The sequence below is a fragment of the Coturnix japonica genome, chromosome 4, assembly GCF_054131305.1.
Source record: "Coturnix japonica strain WE chromosome 4, WE-NBRP24, whole genome shotgun sequence".
NCBI classification, from domain to species: domain Eukaryota; kingdom Metazoa; phylum Chordata; class Aves; order Galliformes; family Phasianidae; genus Coturnix; species Coturnix japonica.
This window is the reverse complement of record NC_140666.1, coordinates 59145091-59168249: the sequence shown is the minus strand read 5'-3', so window position 1 is coordinate 59168249 and position 23159 is coordinate 59145091. Positions and strand designations below refer to the sequence as shown.

General features: G+C 42.1%; 2 long non-coding RNA genes across 3 annotated transcripts in view; both read right to left on the bottom strand.

Annotated features, from left to right (window-relative positions):
• Nucleotides 1-20983, bottom strand: part of LOC107313611 (uncharacterized) — a 52250-nt gene extending 31267 nt beyond the window's left edge. The window contains exons 1-2 of one of the 2 annotated variants that reach the window (XR_014945934.1): nucleotides 19331-19468; nucleotides 19084-19154 (exon numbers count right to left, since the gene is read on the bottom strand). This is a non-coding gene — a long non-coding RNA (uncharacterized LOC107313611). Of the gene's footprint in view, nucleotides 1-18947; nucleotides 19155-19330 lie in introns of those variants that run through there. The other variant, XR_014945933.1, reaches the window with a different exon arrangement.
• Nucleotides 20984-20995: 12 nt separating this feature from the next.
• On the bottom strand, nucleotides 20996-22435 carry LOC146761091 (uncharacterized). Its single transcript, XR_014945935.1, has 3 exons — nucleotides 22313-22435; nucleotides 21310-21382; nucleotides 20996-21133 (listed from the first exon to the last, which is right to left on the bottom strand). It is a non-coding gene; the product is annotated as an uncharacterized LOC146761091 (long non-coding RNA).
• Between the last annotated feature and the right edge of the window lie 724 nt (nucleotides 22436-23159).

Here is a 23159-nt window from a genome sequence, read left to right as displayed (position 1 = left end):
AACCAGAAAGCCTAATAACCCTTGACAGTTTACATAAACTCAATTGCTTTTCCACTGAAAATTGATAGGAAATATTGCAGTCCTAATATTCAGATATTTGCTATGTGAATTAAACAAGGGTTTGATTCCCTTTCTAGAGGTAATTATTCTCAGCTTCATTGAAAATGTACAATGGCCAGTTTCCTAAAAAAGCCTGGAAATACAGTCAACTCATTTCTTAAGAACACTTTAGGTGAGGTGCTATTCCACCTTCCTCCCTCCTTGATCAAATTAAGAAAAATCTTAGAAGCTTGTGAATCACTACTTTAGTTTCATTTTAGATCACTGATTTTGTGAACTCTTTCAGTTTAAAATACATGTTCACGTAATTTCACTTGACCAAATGCAAAATACTTTCCTCCACAGCTGCCCAAAATAATACGGGATTTGAGTTCTCTTAACTCTTACCCTCCAAACTCCAAGGGGAAATTATGATTGCATACTGAGAGTCATTATGGTGATTCCAGCCAAGTAATGAAAATTCCCACTAGTTTTACTAGTCCACACTGATACTTTCTGAGCAATAATGGAGACTCTGGATCTTTCTGTAGATAAGAGTTCTGTAATGAAGCTGAGGAGAACTCTGTGCTGTCCTTGCTCAATTGTCCATTGTCCTTGCTAATTTGTCCATTTCAAACTTCAGCATTTCATACCTAAACCAAAGTCTGCAGAACTCATGTTTGGTTCTGTTTACTGCAAATTGTTTGCAGCAGGTAAAATGTTTTTCTTCACCAGCAGGAAGAGCCTGCTTTTATGCAGCGCTAAGGTACCACTGTAGGAAAGCATAATAGAAACTTCTGAAGATGTAAAGCTGCATTTCGACCCTGGGGCACCAATTAAACAGGAGCCTCACCACATGTTAGTAATGCAGGATCCCAGCTTAAAATCTGTGGATGTCTCTGCATCTCTTACCTGTCTACCAATTTCTCTGGGTAGGCCAGCTTTGTCAAACACTTTTTATACTAGGAATCTTGAAGGAATTTTGAAGGAGTTTCCTTCAAAAAACCATCACCACTCCCAACTTAAACTCTCATACTTTCCAGGAAAGAAAACACTTGATTAGATGCAACATATGAAAACAATATTAGAATATGGTTTCCATATGCAGTGAACGCAAGTATCTGGTAACTTTCACCTATTTCAGCTCACTCTCTTGGACATTACACTTAATATTACCAAACCCTACCTCACTGTCTGGAGCTTTTGCTGTGTTAAGATGCAGCTCTCACTCTGTAGCTGGGATCTCTTTGCTTTTGCATTTGCCAGACTCTTGCCTTAGACCTGAAGTGGGCAGTCACAGCCAGCAACCAATGTTATGAATAGGAAGATACAAGATGCCCAGATTTGACATCTGTCTCACCAGCATTTTCCTAGTAGTTTCATAGCAAGATAAATGGCATATAACAACAATTTTCTGTACTTAATAGGAAACTGCTATCCATCTTTTTTCCTCTCTGTAATTTTGTACAACTGCTAATGCAAGAATATGCACACAAATCAAGCTCGACAGTTACACTGATGTAACCTAAAACTGGAGCAGTTTCTTAAAACAAAAATAAATAATCTAAGTATACTTGATAAGTGCTGATGGGTATTTTCTGCCTCCAGACAGATCTCCCTTCCCTACTGCATCTTGTAGGTTTTAAGAGTTTTCAGTACTTCCACTGTCAAGGTTCATTTTCAGCATGAGTGATTCATTTTACATACAAGGAAATCAAAGTAGCAAGAAAAAAAAAAGTAAAATCATAGAAAAAGACGCAAGTGTATGTGTGATGCTGCAACCACCCTGGGAGCAGAACAGGTTAAGTTATTTTAATGCTTCATGTGTTTCATAAATTACATCCATTTCTAATCAGTACACCTTTAGTGATACTTCACTGATACTTGACAGTGAACCCTACTGCAGTATCTGAAAAATATACAACTGTGAGAAAGCACTACTAAGATGACGGGATGCATGAGAAATAAACTGAGGAACAGACTAATGTTGTAATACCTTTGTATTAAGTGACAACACAGCCCACAGCAGTCTGTGCAGCACTTGCCACCTGATATCCTGGAGTGCGCTGCAGAAGGACTGAGAGAACAGAAGTCGGAAGCTTCTGTCTCTGTACCTCACAGTGCAGGAACACGATGGTATGCAATTAAGCTAAGGGTGTGAAAATCTAAACTGACGCTCAAATATCTCTCCATAGTAACTAAACTGTGAAACTCAATGTTACCAAAAGTCGCCAAATCCAGGAACAAAACCTACAAGGAGTGCTGCAGTATTTATAGAGTCATCAAGATCATCACATTTACACAGACACTGTGACAGAAAGAATGGAACTGAGTTCTGAAATTGTATGAACAAGAGGATAAAAATACTGCATATTTTTTCCCCTCATACATACATTTAATTGTTTTCCTTACTGCACCATTCAAGCTATGTAAAATATAACTACACAGAATATTACTTTATTTTGATTGCTATTTTACTAATGTGGCTAAATTTAGAGATTTCATACTAGTGTTTGTAAAAAAAACAAAGAATGTAACGAAGACTACTAAGACTGCTATTAACAACAAAATGGACTGATAATCATTTGTGTGTGTCTGTGCATGAGATGTATAAGAAACACATCTTTCAACAACAACATTTTTACTGGGTCCTTTTTTGTTTTGTCACATGCCAATATAATTGCAAACACAGTGTGCACGTGTGACTGTGTGAAAATAATGGTAACAGATGGAAAAATGTATACTCTCTCTTCCCAGTGTTTTCCCCAGTGCCCTATATAGCTTGCTATATAATATTTCTTTAATCACGAATATTGTTGTTCTAGTATAGCCATCTCTCATCTGTTTTCACTTATTCCATTCTTGGGTTGCTTTTTGAGCATGTTTTTTTTCTAAATCCAGTTCAACCAGTAACTCGTCACACGCAGATCAGCTAAGTGAGAAAAAGAAAAGGTCAGGACAATCAGGAAAATTCTTAAAGAGGATTATTTAGTGCAATCAAGAACTTCATTTTTCTCCTACATTATTACCATTTACTGTTTGAAAGTCACCCTTTGTAAGGAAAATATATTTCCTATTCCTGAAACACCTTAGAATACATTTAGGTTTTTTGTTATAGGTTTAATATATTGTAAGAACTGTCCTAGAAGGAAATTACTAGACATGTCTTCCATTTTGACTTGTTACAGTTTAATACATTCCTTCGACCAGGGCTTGTTCATTGCTGCCTTCCAGTATTTAAAAGGGGATTACAAACAAGAAGGCAATCAGCTTGTTACAAGGGTAGTCAGTGTTAGGACAAGAGGGAATGGGTTTAAGCTCGAGGTTTAGATTGGATGACAGGGAAAAGTTCTTTACAGAGAGAGTGGTGAGATGCTGAAACAGGCCACCCAGAAAGGCTGTGGATGCCCCATCCCTGGAGGTGTTCAAGACCAGGTTGGATGGGGCCCAGGGCAGATCTGGTACCAGATGCGGAGATCGGTGGCCCTGCCTGTGGCAAGGGGGTTGGAACCTGATGATCCTCGGGGTCCCTTCCAACCCAAGCCATTCTTTGTTTCTGGAATTCTGTGACCTAGCTTAGATTCTATGCTATTAATTAACTTCCCACTGAATCAAAATGGAGTGGAAGCATTAAAGAGTGAAGGCAGGCTCCTGGACACTTTTTTTTGCATGGTGCTTTATCCTCAAAGTTGGAACAGGGGTGCACGAAAATTGTATTCTATACTCAATTTAATCTTGGTGCTGAGGTAAGCTTTTTGTTTCTGAATACTGTGCCAATTAGGCTCAAGCCTATTAGCAGTCATTCTTACTTAGAGATCCACTTTACTTACAGTAATTTCAGCAGTCTAGAATTTGTCCATTTACTTTGCTTTATTTCTGGCTAATAGAACAGTATTCCAACTTACTGAGCCAAACCTTCACATTCACAGATAAGTTTTATTCAGTATTCAATATGACTGGCAAAATGTGCCCCCAAAATAATTATTTCAATTTTATATTTTGGAAAGTAAGTTGTATTTCTGCATTAAAATTACCAAAAAAACCACATGCTTCACTGTTGTCACACATAGACATTCACACTCCTATATAGACTTCCTTAAAACTGTAGCAGGCATTTCGGATGATGTGCCCTAAGTGAGCACACAAGTGGGTTAAACAGCAAGTTTAGGATTAGAAACAAAGATTCTTCAATTCCAGTAGAGTACTGAGAGAGCTCAGTAATATAAAAAAAATAAATAAAACATCTATTGCCAAAAATAAAAACTATTCTAAAAATAACAAGCTTAAAAGTTGTAGTTATATAGCAAACTTGAAGCAAAACTGATGTAAAAACTAAACAGAAAAGCATTCATGTAAATATATTTCTCTGTATATCTTCAGCACTATTGCCTTTCCATTAGGAGCACCCTGAGAAGCTCTGACAACTGTAGCACAGTACGTATAAGCCAAGGCTGAGCTTCTTTTCACTCAAGAATGACAGCAGTTGAACACAAGGTGAAAACAGCTAAGAAACTCTGAATCACATCTATTCCTTTTAAACCCTAATGCTATTTCAGCATTGAAGGCTTCTGCATTTTAATGGCACAACCAACACAGTTTGGGCTTTTCCATGTATTCACATACAGTCTTACATGCTCTCCAGTCTCTCTTTTCTGAAGAAATGTTCTCTAGGCCAAAATGGAGCGATCAGGATCCCTTCTTATCTAACAGACTTTTTAGATAGGACATAGAACTTAGATAGGAACTTAGATAGGACTTAGAACATAGATGTCCAAAGGAGGGCTACAAAGATGGTGAAGGGTCTAGAAGGCAAGACTTCTCTTAAGAGTAGTGCTGAAGCCCCTGGGTTTGCTCTGCCCGGAGCAGAGGAGACTGAGGGGAGGCCTCATGGCAGCTGAAGCTCCTTGCAGGAAGCTCTGCTCTGGGGACAGTGACAGGGCCTGAGGGAATGGCACAGCACTGTGTTAGGGAAGGGGCAAGTGGGGGTTAGGGAAAGGTTCTGCACCAGAGGACAGCAGGCATGGAACAGGTTGCCCAGGGCAGTGGGCACAGCCCTAGGAGTGTATGGACAGTGTTCTCAGACATGGGGTTTGGATTTTGGGTGGTCCTGTGTGGAGCCAGGGGCTGGACTCAATGACTCACATAAGTCCCTTCCAACTTGGTTTATTCTATGGTTCCATAGATAAGATTTTGAAGCAGTGATGGAACTCCACTTTGTTCACTGTTGAATCCTATATATCCGTGCAATAAAGCTTAGCAGCTAACTCAGGCCACTAGTAAGAAGAGTAATATACATGTAAACCCTTTTCAGAAAGTTACCCTGTGATCAGTTACCAAAAGCACATCCTAAAACTTTGTTAGCACGCTAGAACAGAACTGGTACAAAAGCATGCTTGAGGTAAATGAGAGGCAACACTGCACAACATTCATAAGCACACCAGCTCTTCCTCATTTCCCAATGATTCCCAAAAGTAGCTACAATAAGCAGCAAAGAAATGCACGTTCTTAATAATCTTTCCCCTTCGCTTTCCTGCTCTACCCCTTGGGCAGTGTGACATGCAGTAACTGAGTTATACTGTCTTTGCACCTCTTCAGTTTGTGAAACTTTTTTTCCTCATGGATGACTTTTTGTTTCCACTTTATTTCAGCAGTTTGCAATTCAGCCATAACTTCATTAAATTGTTCAGATCCCAGGTACTTCAGCAAGACTTTGTACAAGGGAAACGACAGTATTTAGACTGACTTTGAATGTCCCTGTAGCTCTGAAACGTGGATGGCAGTGTTGCTGGAACAAACTCTCTTATGAGGTTTCCTGTACTTTCTGCTTGCAGTATTGCCAAGAATATCCCTAGGGCAGCTTTTTCGCACTAACTTGGAATTTCACACTCAAGATGAAAGTAATGCAAAGGCAAATGAGAGGCAGAGTTGTTGTTTTTTCCTTTTGTTTTAAAGAAAGAATATTTCAGGTTAGCTGTGTTAAATTCAAGGAATGAGCAGCTTTAAGGAAATGAAAATATTCCCTTTTTCCCCCTCCCCTTCACCAACTAACAATTTCCTACTTAATATTTCTTTCTGTTTTTCCCTGCCATCCATCAGCAGTGGCACAGAAGTTGTTTCTACTTTATCTGCTATTTATTTACTGGCATTCACAACTTCTCTGAAAAAAGATTCAGAATCATCCAGTTCATGGATTTTGAAGAGCCTCTGAATCTCCACTTGGAGTTAGAAGCAAATGAAGCAGTGCAGCAGCATAGCTGGTTTATGCACATTTGTACACGGACTTTTCCATCTTGGCCTGGGGAAATTAAGACTTACAAGACTTTATCTATGTGCTTAAGCTTCAGCATCAAGTACTGTATCATATTTTACCCACAAAACTCAGAAAACAGCGAGGTAGCTCTGTTCCTCGCTACCTGTAGAAACCTACCAAAATAGCTTCCATTCTCTGTGCATGAAATTGCTCACTTGAGAAATATTTTCATCTTCTCTAAAGACATCTGTTTAACTTCTAACTTTTTTAAAAAACACCTTTTTGCCAGCAGCTGAAAGACAGGAGATGTGTTAAGAGATGGTTCTGGGACTGCTGCTCTGGGCTCTTGCCTGCACCGCGCCTAATGCCAAAGAGTCACAGCACTTTGGTCTCGCACGCAATATTGTTTGTGGCGTAACAACAAGGACAGCTTCCAAGCCCTGTAGATTTAATGAGTCCGAGCACACTTTTCACAATCCAGTGTGTAGCAGACAGAATCTGAGACAAATATTCAAAGCTTCATTTTCTAAGGACCATATGAGTAGAGAGGGCCCAATGCTAGTGACAAATAGTCAAAGGCCTTAGAAGATTTAGCAAATTTCTGAATGGAAAAGTAAAGGTGCCCGAATTCCAGGATAAGGTTGCTTAATACACTGACTCTTCTTTCTGCACACTTTGCACACTGTGCTATCATTAAGATATTGCTTGCAAGTTTCTTGGCTTATCTTTTATTGCCTAGCAATAGAAACACATATACACAGTGACTGAGAATACATCATGTTTAACAGTCATCTACTGATGTAAAAATTGAGATGAATTCTTTTGCTGGTTGGAAGTCTTCCTTCAAACAAATGTAGAACTGAAGAAAGCATCAACAGCTCTTCTGCTTCACAGAAACCAATTACAACTGTCCAGCAAATGATGCATATTTTTCAGAGGCCAAAAGTATAAATGAAGAGAACTCTGTAGATATCTTCTATCTCTTGTTTCTCTTACCCGATTATTCAGCATTTTATATCCTAGAAACATTGAGGTCCAGCTGAACAATTCCAGTAATGTGAGTGCCTTTGCCAAGAGCTGACATTATTCTCCAAGAGGTGAACAGAGCTGGTTCCACATTAAATACCAGCTTTACTCTCATGCTCCTAAGGTGCCTATTCATTATAGGAATTACAGCTAAACTTCTGAGAAAAAGAAAAGAAAGAAGTCACAAGCTGAGTATTCATGGAGAATAGTAAAATAAATATATTACTTTTCAGGGAAGGACACAGCTTGGGAGGGAATGGGAATGAATCACAGTGAATCATTTTAACTCACTGAATATGGTACATAAACAGTAGGGGGAGGAGAAGGGAGGAGTGTGAAGACATTTGCCTCTGCTGTTTTCTAAAGTTACAGCTAAAACTTCTTAGAACTCCTTTAAAGGCTGCATGAAATGTTTAGTGTGGATAAACTTCCTGTGCAAACACAGAAAAAGGACAGCAACAAAGGAAAAAACAAACAAACTAACAAAAACCACAGGCTGATTTAACAGTGGCAGAGAGTATTAAGATGACAGACCTTGGGAAATGACATCCAAGGTCTGAGTGTTCTGCTTAGAGAGAAGGATTGTACAAATCACTCCGTTAAATTACAAGGCAGGCAGACCAACACAATTCAAAGGTAATAGAGAAGTACTATGGTCAAGCACTTTCAAAGCGTGCAGGAAGGATTTTTTATCTTCTATCAAGCAGAATTTAATTGGAAGACAATTCTCTCTGTGCAGGCAAAGAGAATATTGGTGCCCCCACATAAATCCATATTATTATATATTCTTATCTTCTGCATGGAATAGCAATGGCTATGGAGCTGCTGTGTTGGCTTAAATATATTGGTCCAAAATCACATCAACAAATTAAAGGTGGTAAAAAACATAGAATAAAACTAAAAAGTACAAGCTAACTGACCATGACATAAAAGTAGAGAATTTTCTCTCCTAAAAAGCAAATGTCTTTATTTAATACAAGTATACTATGTATGTCTTGTCTGGATCAGTTTCTGTACAGTGAAAACTAGCTAAGTGAAAGAAAAAATCTCTTTTTTCTTTAATTTTAAAACAATATTGTTTTTAATTTATGAATTTTATGAGACCATCTGAATAAAGTATGTTTTGGTAAAAGTAACTTGGGTCATTCTGGAGAGAAAAGATCTTCAGGAAGATAAAAAGGGAATCCGGCATGCTCTGAATTAGAGTTCCTTTCAAGAGAATGAACTTTTCTTTCTTTCTTTTTCACAACCAGAGCTATGTGTAGGTCTGCATTGTGATGACATGCACAAACGGATGGATAAGAACTGAAATTTGAAAGGATAAAAGTTATGAGAAAACCAGCATGTAGCCTAGGATTTCAATTATGAGTGTTCATACACTTCCTCAGTTCTGTAGTTCTTGGATGAAGAAATAAACGCAGTTCTGAAGTGAGAGACAGCAGAAATTTCTGTAACATCAGTTAACAGTGTTTACCTAAGTCCATTTTTCACTGACTCATCTCCATGCTGATCTGCTACAAGGTTGGCCTCTGCTCAGGATGACAGCTTGGCAGGAAACAGATTCCTCTGCTTGCTCAAGGTCTTAGTGACTAGTGAGGGCCAAATTCTCTAGCAGAGCTGGAAAATGTGCCATGAAGTATAACTCAGTTTGTTTTTCTTTCTTTCTTTTTTTTTTTTCTTGGTCATGAAAAGGAGTTGTTGCCCTGCACCACAGAAGATGCAAGTTAGGACATTGCTATGATTCAGAATGGGTAGGCCGAAAAGTATGTACAGGATGTAGTGGGCATGTTGGCCAGCCCATCTAGAAGAAACCAAATGGAGAATGATTTGCTGACAACATGAATGCAGTCAGCCCAGAGGAAGGGAAAGGAGAGATCCTCTTACTGCTCCCTACGAAACTGAACCAAAGAGCTCCAGAGAGGATCACACCAACCAAAACCATGCTGACACAACAGCCCAGAGCTCTCTGTTCCCTCCTCCTTTTCCCACACAGTCATTTAATTTAAAATAACAAGGCCATCTTTCTTTTAAAAAGCACATATACACCAAGACAGGTAATTCTTTGTTGGAGAACAGCACCTGAAGTAGGAGCTTTTTGTCTTTGTTCTTAGCCTACATAAATTCAGGGGGAACACCTGAAAAGTTATAGTATGGTATGAGGACCAGATGGTGAAGTGAGAAAGACAGATCAGAAAGAGGGTGAACCCTTCTGATGATCTGTGTAATTAAACATTGGAATAATTTAGCAAAATTGCAGTGGATTTTCCATATGGTTTAACATGTTTTGTACTTGGACTGCTTGGTATCTTGTAATAAATTCATAAACAAAGTTTGGTAACAGAGACTTCTGCCTCAACTTGCAGTAAGTGTAGTAAGAGATTTAAAATTATTAACAGGAAGGCTAATAAAAAAATATTATTATGTCCAGGTAATCCAACCCACCTTTCATACAATACAGGGAGATTTCAAGCAATTTCCAAAAGGGCAGACTCGGTTAGAAAAGGAAGAAAAGAAAAATAATATTCCTAAGACCTTTATAATTAAAGCCAAAAATTCATTTCCATTTGAAACAGATGGTCAGGCAAAGGCATTCTGGATAATTTAGCAAAAGCCTGTGCTACAACTAATTAACAAATTGCCGAATTAATCTTCAATCTAGTTGCTCAGGCTAACCTGATCATTGTGTATGACAGATCAGGCAGTATCTGCGTTGTTTCAAAACATAAACACAGAACCTGTATAGTTTGAGAATTACAGGCTTACTATTTTTATTGGAAATAATGAAAATAATTTAAGATTCCTAGTGAAGAGACGGACAAAAAGACACAGGCAGTAAGAGAAAAGAAGGAAAGACCAAGAGTTGAGGGAATCAGGAAAAACCTACCATGACTGTAATGAATAGCAGATAACTAAAGGATCATCAAGACCTTGTAATGTAAGTAGTGCTGGATAATGTGATGCAGTTGATATACATTAGAACATAAGTCTTTATTTCTTTAAAGTAAACTATGGAGCTATGATATTTGTACACAGTTACATTACTGGATTGATAAATCTTCATGGCAGCACTAGAAACACACTTCCACACCTTGGCAAGGTTTCTTCCTCAAGAGAAAATAAGGGAGAAAGTTGTTGACATGCCTTTACCTCTGGGACTAAAAGCAATTGCAGGCGACATTACACGAACAGTGTTTCTTACATCTGCCCTCCCTAATTAAATAAATAGCCATTTTGTTTTACTGCTGTTGCACCAACAATGAATATGATGCACCAACAATGAAATACTCATTTAAGTCAGTAAATATCTCACGTAGATCAGTAAACAGCTGTACCTAGACAGTGTCAGACTCGCCCTATTTTTCATTATTAAAGCTCCCAATGTTTTTTGTCACTGTGGATACCCTTGTACGCAACTGTACTTCTGTTTCCTTTTTCACAAAGTACCACATGAAAAAAATAATAAAACCAATGGATTTGGGCAAAACGACATCATGAGGTAATTACAGACTGAATAAATTACAGAATTAGAAGACAGTTCTACAAATACATTTGATATTATCCTGGGAAAAATATAACTCATCTTGTATTCAGTTGAAGATTTTAGGACACAAATTATTAAGTAGCCCTGAGTATTGCTCTACTTACTCCTCTCACATAAACTGAGAACACAGGTAGCAGTGTATTTTAGAATGCAATCTTCACCCCTCAATCCATTAGAATGACAAGGAGAACATCCATTAGCTCTCTTCATCTCCAAATTCTGTATACAGCAGCTACACAAAGCAATCAAGAAGAGACATCAGTAGTACCTGCATTCTTATTTAACTACTGCTGCTACAAACCTTCAGCAGAGCACATCTGGTGAAGTGTCTGAGGAATGCTGGCTTTATGGTTTAAATATTAGGCCTCAGTTCAGGACATCTGGGCTTTTGCCAGCCTTTGCCAATGACTTCCTCTGTCACCTTGGGACAACCTGTGCATCATTTTCCATAGGTAAAACAGGGACAGAAATAGTGCCCTGCACTGTGAACTGCAAGGGCAGATTTAGTAATTTTTAGTACGTGCTCAAAACCAGGCGTACACATGGTGAAGGAAAACAGTTGAAGAAAAAACTTGGTAGCACATCACAGTAAGTGCTTCAGTGAGACAGAGCAAGTTTCATCACTCAGCAATGACAAATCACCAGTCATACTCAGAACCAAGAAAATCAGAATGAAGATTTGTCCACAGCAATGGAAAGCAGCTATCTTATGGCACTGAATACTCACTTACATGATCTTCAAAGTGTACAGTTTGGAGAACGCAGCTGTTAGAACATTTATCTTGCATGCTACCCTGAAGCATGTCTGAGTAAATTTAATACACATGACTTAAATAAGTGTGAGTTAAACAGTGACTATTCCCATAAATCATGAAGAGAAAAAGTGAGTTTTGAAAAATTTACTCCTTAGAGGAGGATCTCTGTATCTTCCCTGAACTACAAGCACAGGTCATTTAGGTTATTTAGGGATATAAAATACTATTAGTTCATTTGATATCCCCTCTATTGATACAGTTTCACCTTCTGTTTTGCTCAGAGGGCTTTTGGAAAAAGGCTATAGAAGTTGAAACAAGGAATGGAATTGCTCTGAGAAAATCTCAAAGCAGTCCTTTCTTCAGGGAAGTCTCAAAGAAGTTTTATATATATATATATATATATACATATATATATATATACTAGGAAATACACATATATATTTCCTAGTGTAAGAATTAAAAACACAAGGGTAAGAGACACACTGAACAATAGAAGCAAATGGGAGCTCTGCAGCCTTTCCTTGCTTGGGTTCCCCAGCTGGGAAGTGCCATCCTGACACCAAAGCAGCAGGGGATGCTCTAGGCTCAGTGCTGCCAGCAGGGCAGAGTTTGAACATTAATGCTGCCATCCACCAAGGAGATACAGGCTCTATACTCTCTGTGGTGCAAAACTGTTTTGCTGTTTGAGCCAAGCAATCAACAAGTTACTCTAACTCTGATGGTGCAAACAAAGCATACACCAAATGGCACAGGCAAAAGGCTTCTCGGTAGGCCTTCAATGTAGCAATTAGAAATCATGACCAAAAGGAAAAACTTTCATGGGAAGCAGTACTCGGTCCAGCCCATGTGAAATGACTGCAGACAAGATGTACAGGTGACACAAAGGCTGGTGTTATGATATACAGCAAGGGGGACAGGGCAACCACAAAGTGATGGTGGAATGATATACAGCAAGGGGGTCAGGGCAACCACAAAGTGATGGAAGTTACTTGATAAGTTTAGCAAACTTCATAAATTCAACAGAACATGTTTTAATGACACTCCTGAACTGATGAACAGAATGAATATATCAAGGAATAAAGGTGTACTAGGATGAATGGTTAGGGTGGTGAAAACCCTTAAATCAGGAGTCACAGAGGACATGCACTTCATCAGAGGCAGAGATGCACTCCCTACTACTAAGGAGGTGATATGTTTGTTCCACCATATGGCTTGAATAAAACTAATACTGGAATGCTGTGTCCCCTTCTGTCATTCATATTTTTCTACCAGGTGTGCAAAAAAGCCACAGCTTCTGGTGAACTGGAGAAAGTGCCAAACAATCCTACAACAACACTGTAAGGACCCCGTCTGTTTGGCTTTTTTTTAAAGAAAGAGTTAAAGATTGTATACAGATGTATAACCAAAACAGCAAAACACCAGGTGCTGAAGGATGATTCAGTCTCAGGAATAAAGGCATCAAAAGGCAGTGCACTGGAGTCAGATTTTAAAAATAAAAACAAAGATCAAATTAGAAAGGAGTGGCACATATTTTTTCACTCAGATATTAAACATTACAAGAGATTTAAAATGGGAAATAATTGATTTTTCATATTTTTTTCTGCTTTAAATCAGAACTGGATCCTTTTTTTTTTTTTTTTTTTTTTTTTTGAAGTTTAGCCAAGTAACTTTTACCTTCTAATTAAACATAATTTACTAGGTTTAAGTAATCAAATGGGAATTAAAATACAAAAAATGGCAATCCAGCAAGCTTGTGTTGTTAGCAAGACACTGCATTTAAGAAGTCTACTGTATAAGCCTCTGTACTTGGGAACAGTCATGACAAATATGAGAAAGATGTGATTTTAGCTGGACTTCAAGGACTGCCTTCTACTACAAGTCCTGATGCTGGCCTTTGCAGGTATGGATAAGAAGGAAACGGACATCAGTGATCACAGAGTCACAGAATCATAGAATCGTTCAGCTTGGAAAAGACCTTAAAGATCACAGAGTCCAACCACAACCTAACCAACTTACCTTAACTCTAACAACCCTCTGCTAAATCACGTCCCTGAGCACCACATCCAAACGTTAAACATATGCAGAGATGGTGACTCAACCACCTCCCTGGGGAGCCTATTCCAGTATTTAACTACCCTTTCTGTAAAGAAGCTTTTCCTGATATCCAACCTAAACTTACCCTGGTGCAACTTGAGGCCATTTCTCCTCATCCTGTCACCTGTCACCAGTGAGGAGAGACCAACCCTGCTCTCACTGTAAGCACCTTTCAGGTATTTCAGGGCACATTCTCCAAGTCCTTCACAAGCCTTGTTGCCCTTCTCTGGGCCTGCTCCAGCACCTCAATGTCCTTTCTGTACTGAGGTGCCCAAAAGCGAACACAGTAATGGAGGTGAGGCCTCACTAATACCAAATACAGGGGCAGGACTACTTCCCTAGTCCTGCTCATCACACCATTCTTGATACAAGCCAGGATGCCATCAGCCTTCTTGGCCACCTGGGCACACTGCTGACCTTATGTGTTGAATCTGCAATAGACAAAATCTTCTGATTTTAATACAACCACAAGTTCGTGAAAGTGTGGAAGAAAGTGGTAGAAAAGAAGGTACAGAAACCAGATGATGTACTATTCCATTTAAACTTGCTTATTATCTGGAGGATAACTATTGGAGCTTGGCATACTCACATGCTAAAAAGCTTAATGACTTTCATGTTAATGGTTCTCTAGCTTGACCTGTGGCAGGTTGAGGAGAGTGGTGGGAGTGGAAGCAGCATGACATGTTCCTCCTTTACAGAAACCCAGAGGAGGTTTGATGTAAACCAGGCACTTTTTGTTCTTGCGCTGCTGTTCAACACAGGAGGGTGCCGAGCACATTTTCACATCTGATCAAAAGCAAAATTAATCATTTGGCCTTTTTCCCTTCAAAGAGAACTCAAAAAATTTAGTGGCAGTGCAAATCTCAAAGAAAAGAGAGCAGCTGCAAGGTTGTGAGTTGTTGAACGCATCACGCTGCAGGCTGGGGCTGTGTGTTCCCTTCATGGCCCCGCAAGCCCCTCTTTGTGGAGATTAACATTTATTTTATCCCCATGCCTACGATGGATGCCCTTCTCTGCTGCCAGAACAGTGTGGAAAGGATTCCAATGTAATTTTCAAATCCTCGGTAGCTACACACACAGTAATATGAGATCAATTATTCTTGTATACTAGAAATTGGTCTGGATCAGAAATTGCTCAGTGATTACCTCAGAGCATAAGAGGTTTGGTAAAGATAAACAGCACAGAACAAAAAGCTTCAACATTTTCCTTGTCAAAATTAATTCTATTCAATCCTTCCAAAGTGATAAAATGTAATGAAATTTGCTAATGAAAACCAATGAACCAATCAATATAGAAAGAGGTATGCTGTCAGAAAAAGATATAAGAGGGTTGCCCAAAGGAGAAAGATTACTAGTTACACCCTCAGCCTGGAACTTCTGCCAGTATTCAAAGCTTGTAAAGCTGATTTCCTTAGAAAAAAAACCCAGCAGGTGATGACAGGCAGAGTCTAATGACATTCCGTTTATCCTCCCCAAATGTTCCTTTTATGCAACTTGCAAATTTTTCACTCTATGTATCATAGCAGCCACAGCTTAGTACTCTTCTCACAGGGCCATGTTCTCCCTACTTCTCTAACCACCTTAAAAAACAAAAACATATCTTTGTTATCTAAAACAAATAAATTAGTACACTGCACTGGATTTCAGCACATTCTGATACTAGTTATGGCCTTTTTGAAACTACATATTAGATACTTCTAATGGAGAACCATTCCTGGTTTCCGGGTCATTTCACTATCTCTTGCATGTATGACAGTTCAGGACCCTATTCTCCATTCATTAGTGAAATTCATAAAAACATTCATTAATCAGTTCTTTTACTTTGGTTGAAACCTAAACCTTCATAATATTGCACTGATTATAACTCATACAAATGGAATTTATGAAATAGCTTCTAACTGTACCGTGGAATATACCTTTGTTGCAACACCCATTTAAACCCAAGCACTAAATAAGAACTTCTTTCATGCTTTAAGCTATATTTATATCTGCTATTATTAACTCATTTGGCAGAGGCGAAAACAAGCATGACTCAGGGAAAGGGAACATGTTTCTCTTTTGTCTTTTTTGTCTTCCCCCGTCCCACTCCCTCCCTATGGATGAGAGAGCTCTTGAGGAGCAGAATTGGAAGGACCAGGAAGGAAAAAAATACAAATTTTCCACCATTAATTGGGATTCGTTTCTGTTTTTTATCACACTTGCAATTATTCTGTCAGCCAGTTCAGCTACGCTAAGTAATCCTAAACTAATTTCTAGAGTACAGTTTTTTAACCTTTACTCTTTTCTAACCTTTATCTCTCTCAAATAATAGGTAATAAAAGGCAAATGCCTGAAGTCCCTGTGACATAAAGCTCCTGCAGACGTCCATTCAGATGGATGTGGTGTATTCAAAAGTGCCACACTCCTAGAGGACTAAGCTCCCTGCTGCCTGCTGAACGGTTTATCTTGAACAGTTATTTAGTTGGCTATTAGAAATAATACAAGTCTTGAAGATAAGGATAAACATGGGAATGGTGCTTTGACAATGTGATAAAAATCCAAATCATGCCTTTGACTTAAAAAATAGAATCTTTTCAGAACAGGCTTACCTGCAGTAGTCTGATTTGTTGGATGAAGAAATACAAACCTTAAATCTAAAGAAAAGCATGGCAATAGTATCTTGACAGCGTAGTAGAAAATTAATTCCTTATAGTGAAAAAAATAAATTAATTAATCTTTTCAATCTGTCTACACTGGCCTAAGTTTTTGGATGCAGGTGTGAATTGGTTAAGGAGCACAGCAAGTCAGACTCCAGATGCTGTGAAATTACTGATTCAGTTGCTGGGATAATTCAGTGCCAGCATTTTCTTTAGCAGTGACATTTCATTGCAAAGAGAACATTGGCCCATATGTATACAGTGGCTTTTCATCTCGAATTTGTAGACCCTTCTGTGATCCAAAAATTTGTGAACTACCATTCAAGGCAAAAGGTTATGAGTAGTAAATAAAATCAGTTGTTTCCCAGGCAAGTCCATTGAGTTAGCTGTTCTGATTTCTTGTCGTTTTCTTTGGGTGACTCCAAAGGCTGTTGATACTGCACCGGGAAGATCTTCGTATTGGTAAAGATGCAGGACATGTTCAGAATAGTGATTATGTGCTAGAAATGGATACGTGTTAGAAGAAAAGCTAACAGTATTTTCTCCTAGTTACCTCTATGGTGAAAGAGCTTGTTAGAAAGGATGTTTTAAAGCCCTGAGTGACAGCTAATTTAATGCTACTGCTAAATCCTTTAACATATCTGGACATCCCTATATTAAAAATAAATATGCATATTTCAATTTCCATCTTAGAAACATCTGAAAGACTGTACCAGAAATGAGGAGGAACAATGATTCACGTAAGAAAATGACACATGAGAATGTTTCTTCTCTTCTTTGTGTTAATATATTGAACAAATGATGGTTACGACTCGATTAACTCATGCTGGTGTGAACGAGAGCCAAAAACCTACTCAGAACTGTTCCCACTTCATTTTAGATCCTCTACCATCTCCAGCATGTGTGAAACAGCACATCATTATCATTAGGTTACCCATAAAACGTCAACAAAATGATGCCATATTTGAGCAGGTAATTGAGGGACACACACACACAAAAGACATGAACATTAGCACTGAAAGTGAAAGATGTAAGTGTATTGAAAGGCAAAATAAAGTATGCCATATCTGAAGCAGTGATAGAAACTGAATGGCATATTATAGATGTTAACAGTGTTTAAGATGGTCTAATTATGTCAACAATAGAAAAAAAATTCTGCCAGTAATTCCACAGTGAACATCTTAGAACTTCCTCCTGTGAGAGGCTGCTGGAGGGGTGGGACTCCACAAGTCTCGCCTGCAGTGTTTGCCTTGAGAAGGAAGGGGTTTCTGCTTTGTCCTGCTTGCTCAGCCCTGCTTGTTCTTCATGTGCAGAATCTCCCCCGGGACTCTAACAGTCATTTTGCAGTTTTACAAACTTGGCCATTGACCTTTCTTTCTAACCCAGGGCAAGGACAACCACAATTCCACAGGAGATAGATAGATAAAAAGCCATGTGTAGATCCACATGTTCATGAGATGTGTCACTCCTCCATTTCTGCTTGTACAGGACTCTCTAATGTACAGGGTATAAATCTGATAAACTTTGCTGTTGTTTTGGCCTGCTTATTTCCAGGGATATAATTGCAACCCATGTGAGAACTGATCAGTGCTGTACTTTGCATGAGCACAAAAGCACATTTTTATACCTCAAAATTAAGGAAAGTGTTGTGAGTGGATGGTATATCTTTCTGAGCTGTGCTCTAGGGTGTTAATGATGTTGGATTAAATTAAATCTAGCAGTGGGGTGCTTCTTTGTTTTCTCAGACTTAGTACCACTTATTTTTGCTTTGCATGGCTGTAGGCTCTATTTGTGGGTAAATGCCATAAAACAAAGTAGAAGGGATATCCACAAGAATTAAATAATCTGCTTGTGAAATGGATGTCAAGCAATTAAGATAAAAAAAACAACACTATTCATCATTCACCCTTATTTAACTTCAGATCGATGTAGTGGTATAATTGAGAGTGTACAAATTAAAATGCAGCATACACATCTATAATGGGTATATTAGTCCTACCTGGGAAAGAATCGTTTCCTTCAGAGTGTCTGAGAAGATGCCACATTTTGGTTTTAGGAGAAAAATGATGTCAATACCACCAGCATTTCTAATTGTTACAAAGCAGTGCTATACAGATCCAAAACTAGACAGTTTTCCCTACAGTCCTGCCAATGAGGGGTGGGCCCAAGATGCGTAGAACAGGGGAGAGATAATGCACCAACAAAGACAGAAACTCACAGTTGGTGGGCAACCAGCAATGTATTACCATCCCTGAGCAGGCCACATTCAAGCCATAAAACCAAAGGAAAGTATAAAAATTATTTACACCTAAAGGGAACAGACACCAACACAGGCATATCTGCAAGCCAGACAAAAAAATCGGCCTGACAAAGTACATCTGAGCATGGTTACAGACACAAGACTTGCAGAGAGAGGAAAGAGCTCTGCTACAGCTGACAGCACCAAAACTAATGACACCAAAATCCTCAGCTAAGCTTACAGGTGTACGTCATGCTAAGAAGAAAGAAACGAAATTCGGAAAAGAGGTACACCCAAAAACAGTGCCACAATATGTAACTGAGGACCATCAAAATAAACTAAAATAAATCAAATATATTACAAGATATCATAGCACAGACACAGCAACAAAAAGTTTATTAAGAGGGATCATGCAGGGCAATGAGGAACAAATAAGCCAATAAATAAACAATAAAAATGAAATGACAAGAGACCAAAGAAATGCCAATATAACCAACACATACAGCATCCTCGCCTTGCTCGCTGTTGCCTCTGGGTTCCAAGCACTTGCTGCTTCTTTCTACTGCAGCAGGTCCTGAAAAAGTAAGGGAACCATTAGACCTGAGGAGCACCGACCCCTCCACCCAAAGGAAAGAGCAAACCCAGCATCCCAAGGGAGCTCAGCACGCAGCCACCCAGCCACGGAAGACCTTGCATCTCCCGGCCCCCAGTTCATCCCACGAAAAGAACACTGAAAGCAGCTCTACTCACCATGCTGATGCACTGCGGAGCTCCAGCCGGTGCTGCGGAGGGTCACAGAGGCGGGCAGACTGGGCAAAAGGAGCTGGGCACACAGAAAGCAGCCGCCAAAGGGTCAACTTCCCTGCTTACAGGGGTCCCCTGACGCTGCCTCAATTGCAAAGGGCCTGGGACTCCAAGGCAAAGCCAATCCCCGACTTACAGGGCAGCCTTGGTCCGTAGGCAGAGGGAGGCTCCTTCTCCCCCACTCCAGTGCGCACAACAGGCTGCCAGTGGAGCATAAAGGCTCCTGCCCCCAGAACCTGGTTACAGGTGGGGCAACAACACCCACAGAGCCACAGAGCTTGGTTTCCCCCCCAGCAGCAGGAACAACACTCAGCAGCCAGGCAGAGGGGCGGCACGGCCTAACGCCGCGGTCGGGATCCCAGCCCAGTTTTCAGGGAGGGAGTAAGCCCAACCTCACATCTATATACCCACCTGACTACAGGGGGTCTCCTCTCAGAACACAGCTCATCAAACACTGCAGGCACACGCAGCCCCGACTACGGGACGGTGCCCAACACCTCACCATTGCTAAGAAGCCCCACAGAGCACACAGCTCCCACCAAAGCCTGAGTTACAGGCTGGCCCGCCCAGCTGAAACACAACACAACATCATGCCTTTGGGAGCCCAGGGAACAACCTCAACCCACCGAGCGGGGAGATCGCCCCACCTACAAGCAGAACCTCAACCTGCACTCTGACAGGACAGGGAGGGGTCATTCCCACCAACTGGCTGGCTAAAGCAACCACCCCAGACCTGATTACAGGGGGGGCGGGCTGCTTGGGGGACAGAGGGCTCAACAGCTTGAGACATGCACGCCAATTACAGGGACATCACGACGCCAGCAGAACTGGCAGCCATGCAGGGATAGGCCCAAGCCCTGGCTACAGGGTGGCCTTGGCCACAGAGCTATTGTGTGGCTCTGATCTGTCCTATGACAAAAAGGGGCATGACAGGACACTCACTGCGCTCGTGGGACTAAAAGGGAAGACCCCACTTGTGCCATGCATCAAGTCCTCCATTCCCCCCTGGAAAGTCCAAGCTAAGCTGCAGCCATTTATGTGGAAGCCTAAAGGGAAAGCTCAATCATACAGTCATTCAACAAACACCACCAAGGAAAGGAAAGGGAACACACACACACAGATGAGACTTTCCAGAAGGGAAGAACAACACAGCATGGACAAACCCTGGGAATAAACCCACAACCACGAACAACAGGCAAGAGCCTGTGACCTGTCCCCAGGTGGCACGGAAGCAAAAGGCCTCAACATGCCAAGGGGCTTCTCAGGTAAGCCAAGAGGCTGTGACAGATACCCTGAGTACAGGGCTGTTCAATTGGCAGGCCACCATCAGGCTGTAATGCCGAGGGGCTGGGAGAAAAGGGGCAGGGATAAGGCACCTACCCTGTTTACAGGGTGGCCTTGGGGTCCAGCTAGCTCCGTTTCCCACTCGGGTGTGGAGAGGTGGCTCGCACCCTCCTTACGGGGGGCCACACTCCCCGGGCAGCCAAAGGAGCATCAAGGCAAAAGGCCAACTACAGCAAAGACCACAGCCCTGCTTACAGGGAGGTCGCCCAGCACAAAACCTGTCTGGTCACTCAGGGTGCGAGCAACACTCAACTGAAACGTGACTATGCCCCTGCTAACAGGGAGGTGATTTTGCCCAGAGAGCCTCTCTCTTTCCCCCCCATCCTCAGGCTTCTGTTTCCTCCTCTTGCTCGCTGTTGCCTCCAGGTTCCACACACTTGCTGCTTCTTTCTTCTGCAGTGGCTCCTGAAGAATGAAGGACACCATTAGACCTGAGGAGCACCGACCCCTCCACCCAAAGGAAAGAGCAAACCCAGCATCCCAAGGGAGCTCAGCACGCAGCCACCCAGCCAAGGAAGACCTTGCATCTCCCGACCCCCAGTTCATCCCACAAAAAGAACACTGAAAGCAGCTCTACTCACCATGCTGATGCACTGCGGAGCTCCAGCCGGTGCAGCGGAGGGTCACAGAGGCGGGCAGACTGTGCAAAAGGAGCTGGGCACACCAAAAGTATCAGTTACATTGTCAACTGCTTTACTTTTAAGGATCACAGGTGCTGCTTTATGTTCAAAAATGGTAACAGTTGTTACAACAGTGTTGCCTTGTACATTTCACCCATTTTCAGAGAAGGGGAGATACAATTCCTAGAAATCATTACAACAGTTGTGAAATATTTTTGTTTTATTAATTGCTGTTTGCCGTTGTCCCGTTGCGTCTTCTACGAGTTTGCTCGCCCCCAATTCGGTCCGGCTTCCCCCCCCGCCCCCCCCGCTTAGTTCGGCTTGGCCCTCCCCCTCCTCCCTGCCAGGTTCGTCCCGGCGTCCCCCCCCTTCCAGGTTCGGTTCGGTTCGGTTCGGCTCGGTTCGGCCCGGCCAGTCTCGCCCCCCCACCCCTCCCCGCCTGTTTCGGTTCGGCCCGGCCAGGCCCCCCCCCCGGCCAGTTCGGTTCGGCCCGGCCCCCCACCCACCCCCTCCCGCCCGGTTCGGTTCGATTCGATTAGATTCGGTTCGGTTCGACCTCCCCCCTCCCCTCCCCTCCCTCCCTCCCTCCCTCCCCCCACCCCCCGGTTCGGTTCGGTTCGACCCCCCCCCCTCCCGCCCGGTTCGGTTCGACCCCCCCTCCCCTCCCGCCCGGTTCGGTTCGACCCCCCCCCCCCTCCCGCCCGGTTCGGTTCGACCCCCCCCCCCCCTCCCGCCCGGTTCGGTTCGACCCCCCCCCCCCTCCCGCCCGGTTCGGTTCGGTTCGGTTCGATTCGGTTCGTCCCCCCCCCTCCCTCCCGGTTCGGCCCGCCCCCCTCCCGTCCGGTTCGGCCCGGTCCCCTCCCACTCGCTCCGCTCAGAGCCCGTTCGGCTCCTGCCTCCGGCGCTCCCCCCTCATCGGAGCCAGCTCAGGGCCCACCCGGTCTCCGCCTCAGAGCAGCCCTACCTGTCCCGCCGCCCCTCAGTCCTTGGATGCTGATTGCCGCCTTCCCCTCGAAGCACGCGAAACCTCCTCACACGCTGATTCTAACACCTGTGGTGTCCGATTGCCTTATATAGCTATCTCCTCACGCCCGCCAGCCAATGGGAGCCCAGAACGCCGCTTTCTTTTTCCCGCCGTTGCCGTTTTTGCTTCCCGCCTCGTCGTTCCCGCCCTTTCTCTCTGAGGCGGCCGGGCCGGGGTCACCTGGAGGGCACGGCCGGGGTCACCTGAAGGTCACGGGCTCCCCTCAGGGCAGAGCCGCCCCACAGCTGGGCACACCAGCCCCGCTGCTCTGCCACAGCTGCGTGTGTGACTCTCATCTCTTCAGTTTCAGTGTTTGTTTCTTTTAACAGCCACATAAACATTTTGAGTTCCTCCACAAACATAACTGAAAACAAACAGATACATTGTAATGAATTCTCCACAGAGATGTCTCTGTCCCTGATATGTAACCCAGTCAAATGGGCCACTGTGGAGAAAGGTTTTCAGTGCTTGAGGAAAGTAGCTGTGGTAGATGTGGTGTATGGCACGAGCATCCAACACTTCAGTTTGCTTGGGACTTATGACTTCTCTTAAATAAGTTGCATTGTAGACGCTGCTCTGAATGTTTTCATCATCCTTATCCCCATTCAGAATGAGGCATTTTCATCAAGGCTTATTGACCCCTGGTGCCATTTGTGACTACCATGTGCAGTCTGTCAGGAACTGGAAGCTGCCTGTGGTATTTTAGACAATACAATGATTGTCTCTTTTTAGAATACAGTTCCTGTCTCCAAAGGACGTGTATCTTCTTTGAAATTGAACTCACTTT